Source organism: Perissodus microlepis, chromosome 2 (genome assembly GCF_051167445.1).
Source record: "Perissodus microlepis isolate ML-2025 ecotype Zambia chromosome 2, ASM5116744v1, whole genome shotgun sequence".
Classification (NCBI taxonomy): Eukaryota; Metazoa; Chordata; class Actinopteri; order Cichliformes; family Cichlidae; genus Perissodus; species Perissodus microlepis.
The window spans coordinates 23565170-23578976 of NC_140462.1; positions in this window are offsets into that span (position 1 = coordinate 23565170).

The window sequence follows — 13807 nt, forward strand, 5'->3', positions numbered from 1 at the left end:
ATTGTTTGTAACAATTTATTTAAAAAGTTCCAAATTATTGTAGTAACCTGAAATAAATAAATAAAAGTTGTTTTTATGGCAAATTTAAAATGTTGTTTCATGTCGTTGATCATTAACACGGCAGATTTTAATCTCAATTAATTTCAATTAAGCGAACAAAGTGAAGCAAAAATTCTGAGAAGGAATATAACGTTCAACGAGAAATAGAAATGCACCTGCAAAAACTGCTTCCTCTACATTTGCATTAAATTTAATAAGCTGGAGGACCACAGCTAGTTGCTTTGGTGATATTCTCATTGAAGGACAACGAGTATCAGCCTGGATGTAAGATCAGCTCTGGTTTGGTCTGTGTTGAAAACAAGCTTCGGGCTGGGCTATCTAAAGTAACTGAGGAACTAAAATGATTTAGATCTGAACACCCACAATTTGACGAGTTAAATCAGAATAAATTGTCAAAATAAACATTTGTTATAAGGTGTCAAAAGAAAATATACACAGTGCGGTAAATGGACCGGCCTGTCACTCGCCTCACCATCCAATATACTCCAATCAGTTTACCATCCGTTGCAATTCAATTTGACAGTAAGACAAATCGGACATCCAATGTAAAATAATTGAGAGCGACGCTTATTTGAGCATGTGGGGAGGCCCGAGAAAGCTGTGCATTCTGTATCAGTTTAACGCACAGCGTCTGTCCGTGGCAGAGATGGATTGTGGTGTCAGAGTTATAGATAAGCTTCTGTTTAGTTAGCCCCATCGGGAGGCATGAACATTGTAGTCATATTATAGATAACAAGTGTTTTTATCCACGTCACAACAGCACAGCACACACAAGGGGGGTGGGGTGGGGGGGGGTAAGATGCTCATATTCCATCAAGTGAATTGTAATTGCTATTCGCCAGAGGACATATAATTGAAAAATTGGAAGAGAGCAAAAAGTCAGCACTGTCTATGCTGTAAACACAGATTGGACCAAATCCTCCGCGGTCGTGGGCGGCCGACATCACAAGCTCTGGATAAAAAAACAACAGACAAAAAGGCTCGGCTCTCTTCCTCGACTGAAATCCACTTTTTTTCAAAAAAAAAAAAAAAAAAAAGAAAGAAAGAAAGGTCTTTGGGTTGCAGGGGATTAAACCACACTCACACACACACACAAACATGCATATTCACACAGAGAGCTGTGGTGTTTAGTGCCAAGCAGAACTGCGTTCCAGAGAGGAAGAAGTGGTGCTTGAAAAGAAAAAGGTTTGTGGGGGAAATAAAGAAGGTGAATTTGGATTGATGTGAATCACGCTTGCCACTCTGGCCTGAAGCTCTTCCAGCCGGGGATGAATCGCCTACCTGTGTCAGAGGGATGTGTGAGAGCAACATCCAACAACAACAACAACCCCCCCGCCCCTTCCATCTACCACCACCATTACCAGCTGCCCACACACGCCTGGCCGGCAGGCATGTTACAGCGAGGATTAGATCGTATAATCAAACGTATTCCACCTTCAGACTGGCACAACCTCAGGGTCTCCCTCTTTCTCACCACTCACTCGTGCACTACAAACCACTGGGGGAAGCCAAACTGTGAGCGAAGAAGGACACTGGAAAAAAAAAAGAGGGTAAGGGACGGGTTAGTGTTGCTGTGCTAAACCCACACACAGCTTACAGAGCTCTAAGCAGAGGCCAAAGGTCTGGTAAACTCAACGGCACCTGCTCGCTAGGCCGCTAATCCAACTGAGGATGAGGAGTTTTGGGGAGTGGGTGGTTAAACAAGTGGGCAGCGAGGTTAAAGCGCATTTCCACCCATGCGCAGTGTCTCGAGACATGATCGGCGCAGAAATGTTGCAACCGTGTCAAAAGCTGAAAGTAGCAGAAACACGCAGATGTCGGCACCCAAAGCTGAAGCATCAAACACATGTGAAACCTCCTCTAACTGGCCGAAAACTCTCACAATGGTGGATCTGCTGCTGCTTAGGAATAAAGGGTCTGCCCATGTTACTAAGTACAATTCTACACTGACCAGTTTGCTTTTGACATTTTTTTTATTTCTTTTTTTTTGCAATATTTCCAGTAAAGTGCAGCTGAATGGAATTTCAAGTGTGCCGTCAAACAGAAACAATCTTTCTGTTACTCCAGCGTCCACTAGTTACACTCAAAACAGAAACTTAAACTTTCACCTCATGTGAAAACCAGCTGTCTGGCAAAATTCTACTAAGTGGAGGAATACTTTTTTTTTCTAATATCCAGATGAATTGACCTTCTAGCTGAAAAACATCCTCCTGTGTCCTCCAAGATTCATAAAAGCTACAGATCTTATATGTCTGAGCTTTTAACGATTTCCAAGAAAATCCTTGTGTTCTAGAGGAGATGGAAAATGTGAGTACCATATATTTAGCTGTTTAACACCACCATGCAACCGAATAAATTAGATCCAAATAATAATAAAACAGTAAACCATTTTTTTAGGATAAAATAACACTTAAAGTAATGCATATCTCTCAGCCATGCAGAAAATAATAAGTACTTCTCTCAGTCATGCTGAGATTAGGTTATGTTCACTGAACAGCCAAAAAACACCAAACAGACCCCATGACAAGCTAAATGTGGTATGGCTGCATTTCAATCAAACCAAACAGTGGGAGAAATAATTATTTGATCCACTGCTTATGGTACTTCTTATGGTACTTTAACTTTAAGGGACCAAAGATCCAGAAAAACACAAGAAGCTTTAAACTGATTTGCATGGCACTGAGTGAAACATGTAATTGATTCCCTACAACTCAGCCAGAATCCAGAACTCTGACTCTCACAGATTGGCAGTATGCCCATCAGGCACACAGATTATGGATGCTCTTGATCTCATCTTGTGATGTGTATAAAGTACATCTGTCCACAATTTCTTCCAACCTTTCTACCACCATAGGCTCAAACAACGAGCTGTCAAAAGAATAAAAGACAAGACTGTAGGCCTCCACAAGTCTGGAATGGGCACCAAAACCATCAGCAAGAAGCTTAGGGAGTAGGTGACAAGTCTTGGTGTGGTTAGTCGGAAGTGGAAGAAATATAAAATCACCATCAACTGTTATATGAAGCGAAAATCAAGCTCAGGTATGCTGCGTATGTCCCAAAGAATACTATCCCCATAATCAAGCACCAGAATGAGAGGCCACTGGACAGAACAATGTACTGTAAATCTTGGACAAGAACCTCTTTACATCAGCCAGAACACTAAAGATGGGTTGGGATGGCCGTTCAGCATGACAATGACCCAAAACATACCACCAAGGCAATAAAGAAGCACATTATGTCACTGAGTGGCCTAGCCAATCTCCAGACCTCAACTGTGTAGAAAATCTGCAGCGGGAACTGGAGCAAATCTGGTGACAAACTACAAGAAATGTCTTACCACTGTGCTTGCCAACAAGGGTTTCTCCACCAAGTTAGTAAGACGTTTTCCTTAGGGATCAAAGACTTTTTGTCACTCAGTGATATATCTCACATTAGAAATGGTGAACAAGTGGAATCTATCTCCACCTTCAGGTTTCTGGGCACCAACATCTCTGCCAACCTCACCTGGACCCACAACACCATCGCCCTGGAAAAGAAGGCCCAGCAGCGGCTGCACTTCCTCTGTGTCCTGAGGAAGAAAAACCTGGACCATAAGCTGCTTCTGGCCTTCTACCGCTCTTCAGTGGAGAGCATGCTCTCCTCCTGCCTGGTGTTTGGTACTCAGGAGATACAACTGAGAACAGGAAGGCTGTGCGGAGGGTAATTACCATTGCCTAAAAAATCTGGCTGCCCTCTGACCCCCCTGGAGGTCATCACCAGATCCTCCTGTCTCAGGAAAACCAGAGCCATCACAGGTGACCCCTTGCATCGTGCCCACCCGCTGCCCTCTGGATGGCACTTCAGGTAAGTCAGGTCCCACACCTCCAGACTGACTAACAACTTCTTCCCCTGGGCCATTCAGACTGCTAACAAACACACAGTTCTGTCTCTTTCCATAAAACGAAAATACCATAAAAATTAGAGACAGTTTGTTTCTTTGTAAGCGAGCAAACTTGCAAATTCAGCAGGGGATCAGATAATTATGTCCCCCACTGTACATGTCCTAGTATGTAAGGAGAAGTTTACAGAGATAAATTTGTCATAAAAAAATATTTGGATTTTTTACATAAATCCCCCCCAAAAACAAACAAAACAACAAAAAACTACACAAAAACTGTGTAAAATCAATTAATGAGCCAAATAACAAAAGTCTACTTGGAATAAATGTGGAAACATGTCAGCCTTGGTGCACGGGCAAAACAAAATGCAACGTTTTTGTGTAAAGTTCCATTTTTATTTGCTTTATATGCTAATGTATAGCTTAATACAATAAACACTGTGAGAATTAGTAATTAAATGCCACGGGCCTCGCACAAGCTTCTGTATGTGTGTGTGTGTGTGTGTGTATGTAGTGTGTGGTTCAATAAAATCTTTTTTTTTCTGGCTTTGTTCCTCCTGCAGCACTGGGACCAACTCTGTGATCCTCTGAGGTCAACATCAACAACAGCAGCAGTAATGAGGTCACAGGTTAAAGGTCCCCACAGACAATAAATGGAACAAAAATTTCTGTGACCTCGGGTTCAGGATGAAAGCTCAGATTGAGTTAAACAATCTGTGAGGTGAGTGCATGCTGACTCTCTGCGCTTGCATTTTATTAGCTGAGTATATGAGTCAGTCAGAACTGGGTTGACTGCAACATAAAGGAAAATAAAATAAATATTTCCACATCAATAAAAAAATCTAAACCTCAAGGAAGCCTCAGGAAACACTTAACCTTAAATAAAAAAGAAAATCATATCCAAATGTTTGCTTTTGGGAACCAAGAAGACTTTCTTCTCGTAATTACATAGATCTTTTTATTATCATTCTCACAAAGGGCATGCAGACTTCAGTCTCATTTGACAGACGATTGGCAAATTTTACTACCTTTCTTAAAGCGTCACAGAGTCTTTACAAAGTGCTACTGCTTTCATGGTTTTATGTGTTTATTGTGGATGAACAATTAGGAACTGAAAACAAGTCCCCCTACAGGGGCAACATAGCGTTAACAGACACTAATTGACAGCTGAACTTTGATGACCTCCCTGGCCGAGATCTGCTGCAGCGATCCGAACGCCACCACATCTTCACAACTCACCACGTGCTCAGAAAGCTGTGAAGACTCACTGAAAATTCAGGTTCCTGTCGACTCTGCAGGGGTCTGGCCTCTTTCCTCCAAGCTCCGACACTTGGACTGCTTGCTCACTACTCAGACAAAGAGGCTGAAAAATGGAGTTTATTTTCTTGGACTTGAGAGGAAGCTCAACATCACTTGTGAGGAGAAGGAAGGGGCTGCTGATTGCACAGGAAGAGGGTTCTTTAATTTGAAGGCCACTGTGGTGTTCAAGCCTTCAGCCTCATGGGGAGTTAATCAGCACTTGGGCTATAGATAGGAAAAGAGAGACATGGAGAGGATGAAGAGAGCAGAAAGCAAGAGGGAGGGCTGTGGCCATGTGGATCCACCAGCATCATATTTATCTGTTTCTGTCTGATGAAGTGATTCCTCCTGTTATTGAGGCCCAGTTTTGGTCCATTTGGCTGTGTTTAATGCATAGTTGAATGTCTGTTTATTTAGAACTTAATCATAAAGTGTCACGATTATGTTTAAAAAAGGTAATTGAAAGCTTGATTTAAGATATTTATGAAGAGTAGTAATACGGGGGCATTAGTCCAATATGGCGGCCAACCAAACCGGTTTGACAACCTGTTTGACCGGTTTCGTGCGTGTGCGCGTTCAGGTGTTTTGAGGGTACGCGAGTTCATTTGTGGAAACACAGGGCGTCACAGAGGTTATATGAGTTTATGTGTTTTTAACTGGGTTTTAATTTAAACAAACCATAGGGCTTTTAATTAAACTATTTTTATCACTTTGGTGTATCTCAACATTCACTTATGCAGACATATGTGTTCTTAAAAGCAATTCTTTGTTTGTGGCGGAGTGGAAGCCGTTTTGCTTCACAGTGCACCTTAACAAAGCGGGAATGCTTCTTATTTACATCTAGTCAAAAGTGTTGGTAATAGTGTTTAAATCACACAAATTTTGTGAATCTGACAATATCTCAGCTTGCAGTGATGCAAAACATTTTATTTTAAAAATGGCACAAATGGGAATTTCTTCTGAATGGGCAATGTCAGCCTGTTCACAGGTGTTTCATTTAATCAAACCACTAGTTTTAATTTAACTAGTTTTTACGCATCTACTGGGGTTTCTTTCACGGGTTGATGCGATCATTTTATTTAAAAATCGGGATTTCGGAATGTTGAACTAAGAGGAGACAGAGCCAGCTAGTTTTTTCAAAGCAGCAAATGGTCGCAAATAACATTCAGTTCTTTAGAAAATAAACGCTATTGGGCTACTTCTAAAACACGTTGCACACGATGTCACCTTTTCCCCCAAAGCAGCCAGTATCGCTCTTTTCAAACTAATCGTGTTTTAATCACACTCATTTTGTGATTCTGATGTCACAGCATGCAGCGATGCAAGCATTTTATTTATTTAAAAAACGGATCAAACGGGCATTTCTTCCGTAAGGGGTTTCATGGTTTCAGAGTAGTTTTTAACACAACAGATGGTCGCAAATAACATCCAGCCCTTTAGAAAATAAACGCTGCACAAATTATGGATGCAGACTCTTTTCAGCTATAGAGGTAAAGCTATACTTCATGCACTTAGCATACAGTTTAAAGGCTTGCATTAGAGTGCATTGGTGCACAGTTGGGCATCTTTTATGGTTATACCACTGTGAATTTTGCTATATAAATATGCTCAAGAGTCTATCATATGTTTGACATCCAGCTAAAAATTCGAAAATATATATTTTTAAATCAATAACTTTGCAAATTTAGAGGAAATGTTTTTTGGACAACAAGAGTCACGTTTTAAAAACAGTTTGAATAATCTGCGCTGCCAGACAGACATTTATAAAGAGCTGGCTATAACACACATGCTTACTGTGTGAAAGGACCCACGATGTCTTGGAGCAGAGAACCGCGTTGTATTGTTGCTTTTCTCTTATGCATAAGCAACGCCAGCCTTTCAGAAACGCTTTGTGTGGGTAGAAAATGGTCTGCACCGGCGCTGGTCCTGACGCGAAATGGTGAGGGTCTCACGCTCTGAGGAACGCTTCATATAGGACCGGGTGCTTCCAAAAACAATAGATGGGGGGCCAATAAGTCTGGGGGGCATCACCTTACTGTGCAAGTTTAAAACAATGAGGGTGGGGCACACAGTTGCTGAGCTCCGGTGTAACTGGCCAAAATAGGCCTAAGGGTCCGCTGTTGCTGGCTACTTCAGAAAACAGGCGAGACCCTGCTCGACTGGTACATCTGCGGGGCTTTTACCTTGTCGAGGAATTACAAAAAGAGCCGATACCGGCCACTTTAAACAATAGGTTGGGCCCTTGTTCGCATGGTACTCTCAACAACTAAGTGATACACCTATCTTTTGTCTTCCTAAGGAATCACAACAATTAAATGATACCCGCGGTGGGCTTTTGCAATCCTGAACAATTTCAAACAATTAACCGGCTGTTGAAAAGACGGAGCGGGTCTGTGCGACTGGTTTTAGAAGTATCACTGCAGCGTTTATTTTCTAAAGGGCTGGATGTTATTTGCGACCATCTGTTGTGTTAAAAACTACTCTGAAACCATGAAACCCCTTACGGAAGAAATGCCCGTTTGATCCGTTTTTTAAATAAATAAAATGCTTGCATCGCTGCATGCTGTGACATCAGAATCACAAAATGAGTGTGATTAAAACACGATTAGTTTGAAAAGAGCGATACTGGCTGCTTTGGGGGAAAAGGTGACATCGTGTGCAACGTGTTTTAGAAGTAGCCCAATAGTGTTTATTTTCTAAAGAACTGAATGTTATTTGTGACCATTTACTGCTTTGAAAAAACTAGCTGGCTCTGTCTCCTCTTAGTTCAACATTCCGAAATCCCGATTTTTAAATAAAATGATCGCATCAACCCGTGAAAGAAACCCCAGTAGATGCGTAAAAACTAGTTAGATTAAAACTAGTGGTTTGATTAAATGAAACACCTGTGAACAGGCTGACATTGCCCATTCAGAAGAAATTCCCATTTGTGCCATTTTTAAAATAAAATGTTTGCATCACTGCAAGCTGAGATATTGTCAGATTCACAAAATTTGTGTGATTAAAACACTATTACCAACACTTTTGACTAGATGTAAATAAGAAGCATTCCCGCTTTTGTTAAGGTGCACTGTGAAGCAAAACGGCTTCCACTCCGCCCGCAAAACAATGAATTGCTTTTAAGAACACATATGTCTGCATAACTGAATGTTGAGATACACCAAAGTGATAAAAATAGTTTAATTAAAAACCCTATGGTTTGATTAAATTAAAATCGAGTTAAAAACACATGAACTCATATAACCTCTCTGACGCCCTGTGTGTTTCCACACCTGAACGCGCATGCGCACACGCACGAAACCGGTCAAACAGGTTGTCAAACCGGTTTGGTTTGCCGCCATATTGGACTAATGTCCCCGTATTACTACTATGAAGCATAAGGGGAATGTTTTTTAGACCAGCCAATAAATCTTTGCTGCATTGTTGTGCTACATCATCTTGCACACTGATGCAAATGTGGATCCTCAACACTAGATACTTTTTTATTTTCTTCAAGCCTTAATGTGATCTTCATATTCTTCACTTCATGTTTGAGCTTGGTCACTCCTGATTGTTAGCTAAGAAAAGAGGAAATGTGTGGATGAACAATTTTTCCAAGTATTTGTGAAAAAGAAAATTGTGAAGTTCTTACAGCTAGAGCTATTAATGAAAAAAGAAAAAATAATAATTTTAACAGAAAACTTTCACTTTGAACTCATGGAGTCTTTCATGAAAAACAAAGAGAGAGAGATCAAAGATACAGTATGGCAACATATAGTCTGGAATATATCTATTCTTAATTAACGTCTTTAGCTCACTCTATTTACATTTCAAATCGGTCATATAGATCATATTTAGAAATGAGCTTCATGAAAACCCATTTCAACCACCAAGACCCCCGCCTTTAACTGCTGTGTGATCTACATTGCACCACAGCCCTACAGCACCTTCTGCTGATGGCAGGTCCACAGGAAGGCTGGGTCTAGGCATCATGGAGGCTGTCAGGTTTTTCTGAATGCTTTCTGCAGATGATGCGGTTCTTTTGGGTTTATCAAGCCCTGACCTCCATCGAGTGTGAAGTGGCTTAAATGAGGGATATGAGGGTGGAGTGTGCATCCTAGGTTGGAGAAGAGCTGATGGCAGAGGAGTTCAGATATTCTGGGGCTTATTCATAAGTGTGGGGAATATTGGATGCTGTGCCAATCTACTGTGGTGAAGAGAGTGCTGAACCTCAAAGCTGTTGATGTACTGATCTATACATTCCTCTCCTCACCTTTGATCAACTGGCAAACATAGCCTGCAAACGGAGAGCTGGTGCCTGGCTGCGTGCTTTAGGACGGTTGAGTCCTCTGGCCTCCAGGCTCACTGCTTGCCCTGGTTGGGGTCCTGCATGCAAATGAGACCTGACTCTCCAGGTATCCATCTATCAGATGCAAAACCCATGTAGGATGTCCCTTCGGGGGCACCCCAGCCACTTTGGTGACTCTTGAACCTCGAGGCGATCACCGGCCCTTCAGGGTGGCAATGTGATGGTACTTATCACGGTGACCACGGGTAATAAGGAATCACAGTTCTATTTTTCCTGACTCAGGATGGAAGAGAGGAAAAATAACGTACAAATACAGACTCTTCCAGTTACAGGGAATGTACTCTGTACCTGTAACTGGAATGAGTACACTTTAAATCTTTTGGGGGTAGCTCTACCATAGCCACGCCGAGGAGATAGAGCCCTACTAATCAAACGGTTGGTTGTAGGATCCCAGCTGCTTCAGTCAGCATGCCAAGATATCTTTGGGCAAGATACTAAACCTTGAATTTCTTTCCATGTGTTCATTAGAGTCTGAATGCGTGTGAATGTTAGATAGAAAGCATGTGTGAATGGGTGAATGAGGCTTGTATTATAAAGCACTTTAAATGCTTTAAGTGCACTTTAAGTGCATCTGTGTCCACACCTGACTAACATCAATTAAACATGGATATAACAAAGCCACCAGCAGCTGTTTTCTTTTTCTTTGGTACGCTTAAAAATGCAAGCAACAAAAAGAGCACTTTTCCACCACTGATATCAGCGGACCAAACTTAAAACGTGTTCTTTGCTTTGGCCACAGAGTTTGGGGCCCGATAAGATTCTTCAGACAGAGTGGGAATGCAGAAACCCAGCTTGACTAACATATAAATCACCCTTTTTTTTTCTTTTTTTTTTTTTAGCTTTCTTGCACCTGTTGGAGTGAGACAAATTGAACCTTTATCATTCTCCTTGGTACATGGAGTTGGTTTCAACCTGAGCAGAGATTTAATCTCAGATTAATTAATAACACACTGTTGATGTGCAGTGCCTTTGGGGCTTAAGTCGTGATTTAATTAAATAAAGCCATGCCTCAACGACATCCAGTATTACAGTAAAACAATAAAATTTGAATCAAGGACAACATTCAACTTCATAAGAGGTTTAACAACTTTAAGGCAAAACTAAAGTAAATATAAAGTTAAAACTCAGAAGCATTGAGGCACTGACATCAGATCAGTCAGTGAGGTTTCTCTGTATATCTTTGAGTTTTAAAGTTGTCACTGTGCAAAACACAGAGCAGTCTTATCAGCAGGTCTTCAGACTCCTTGATCCCTCAGTGACATATCTGCTCACCACTCCTGTACGTGCTTTTTACAATTGGCTATATACAACGCTCCGACACAGTAAAAACAACTTGCTTTGTCTGGGATACTAAAGCCATGCAACTGATCTCCTGTAATGATGGGTTTTAGGGAAAGGTCTCCTCTCTGGTTGATTGGTGTAAATTGTCATCAGACAGTGATACTAATAAGCACGTTGGGGAGAAAGTAGACCTTTCGAAGTTCTAAGGACTTTCATATTATCCTTCCTAATTGAAAACTATTTTTTAGGACACAGGTGAAGCAGTTTATGTCTACAGCACAATAACAGAAATAATTGTATTTAGCTAACTGCATTGCAGTTCTACAGGCCAAAAAAAAGCTGCTGGATGGAGTCATCTGCACAACTGGCTGTAAACGCACCAGTGTTTCTGAACTATTGTGCTGCCACATCCAGTATGAAGAGCAAGCAAACCCTCTATTCCGTTATTTCCCTCACAACAAAAGACTGCAGCGTTTAGGAGAAAACATCTCACATCAACAGCATTTCCTACTCTGAGCCAATCAGCATCCAAATGTCTGGACATACTGATAAACAAGTTCATACACTTTAATCTGATGCCTTAAGGGCGTGGGCCATATGGTTGCACTTTTGTGTGTTTATTGTTTGTTAATTCTAATAGTGTGACTTCTGCGGGCACATCATCACATCTGTGTGTTATCTGAGTTTATGGATATTATGTTGAATACAGTATGTAGATGGTTGTGTTTGTTGTTGCACAGCGTACCAAAACTAATTTCATTCATGTTGATATGGCAACAAATGACTGAATCTTGTCGACTGAAACTGAAAACTCTGAACCAGAGTCCGATGATGTTAAGTTGTACATCGATATTGTGCACCAGCGAGTGGCAAGTCACAGAATACCTCCATATGGTGTTCATGTTATAATGTTGCCCAGCTGTTTATCATGTGTTTGTTGTTTGTCTGTTCTGCAAAGCTTGCAATAACCATTTGCTTTGATTTGATAAAATTAAAGCAAAATCTGATTAGATTATGTTAACCAAAACCATTAACTGCAAGATTTGTCAGTGACAACAACATTAAGTCACAATTTTACTGCTTTAAAAGCTATATCGAGCTTATTTTAACACGGACATTAATGCAGTGAATGTTTCTATGTGTGGTCTCAGCGTGCAGATCTGAGGGAACGGAGTTGTCACGGTGTGCAAAGATTGTATATAAGTGTGACTTGCATCAGCAGGCAGCTATTCCTGTATGGGGATCTCTAATGTGATGAGAAAATGGCTGTGGTGGGAGATAAATGGAAACGTTTGGACTGATGCGTGCTCCCCACCACCATCATCTAAACCCAGATGAGGGACTAACCTGGAATAATGGTGCTCGTTAGAGTTTTAGAGACTTAGAAAATCAATGACAAAGAGCAGTGGAACACTTCTGATGTTGTGTTCAGATGCATGGCTTTGCTTTTGTCATTCTAGAGGATTCCTTAGGCTCTGACGTAATGCATGTCACGATTTATCTTTCCATTTTGACATCCTGACATATTGATCCACACAATGCTCTTAACTATCCCTTAATTTCCCATATTAGGTATGTGTCTAACCAAACCATCACAGCACCATGTGATGTCATGTGATCTGATACTGACAACAGAAGCTTTCATTCTGCTGACTCTTAAAATGTTTCGAGAGATGATGGTTCCATTTGTTTCCAGTACTTTTCATTTTCTACAAATAATTCTCATTCTAATTCCCATTAGTGTGGCTACTGTGCCTCTATGAGGTGTGTATATTCAGTGAAATGTGGAGTGATATAAACCAGCATGCAGACAGTGTGAATCAGAGCATCTAGCATGACCAGGTGGCTTTTCTGATACAGAGATCTCTAATGAAAATGTGGGGGCTCATTTTGTTTTTTCAAGTTTAAGGTGCTCTATATCGTAAGGTACCTTATAATATTTAAGGCGACCGCTGCTCTGGAGATGTATAAAGGAAACTGAACTGAACTGAAGGTTCTTTAGAATGTACTTTACATCCACTGATTTAAAGCTAGTCTTAACATTTCTTCATCTTAGTGCTGTTGCCTAGCAGCATGGAGTTTTCTGGTTATGGTTTCATGTACATTCATACATATATACATATTCCTGTTCATTGTATAAGCTGTATAGAAATATCCAACATTGTGATGTGCACTGACGTAAGATTAGCAAGACAAAGGTTCGAGTCTGAATGGTGGCACTGGCACTGTTGCTGCCTCAGCCCCAAGTTAGTGTAGCAGTTGTTTTTAACTATTACAAGATGTAGTGCCCAAAAGTGTGACAAACCACACAAACAGACACCTGTACATCTGTGCAGGTTGTAGTGCTTCCTCTAATAATACAGCATTGTAATAGATACTGTGGCAGTAGCAGTAGTGGAGTTCCAAGACTGGCCCCTTCCAGTGGATGGACCTCGCTGCTTGTGACAAATTGCATGTGGAAGAAACTCTGCAGGGCCCATTGAACTTTAGTATTGCTTTTATTCCTCCGTCATGTTCCTGCGGAGATGAAATGGGATCCGTTTCTTTTTTCCCTCCTTCCCTTATTCACGGCTTTGTGCCCGCTGGTGTGCTGGATGAACGGCCAACACTGCCTGACAGTCAAAGACATTCTATTCTCCTTTTTCTTTTTAGCTCTCCTGTTTCTAACTTGCCTTGAGATTTAAAGTCCTTGAAATGAAGTGGAGAAGGAGTGATGCACATTCATCCCAGCAGCAGTGCTTTGGCTGAAAAGGAAACCTGAATTCCTTTATTCCTAAAATGCTGCAGACATGGATCTTTGTCAGTTACTAAAATAGGAAAAAAAATCATTCAGGAAAATCACTATAAAGCACATTTTGCATGTTTTCAGCAACTGTAGAAAAAACAAATATTTCTACGAAAACCTTTTTCTAACTTGTAGGAAACCTTAAAACTGGAGACAC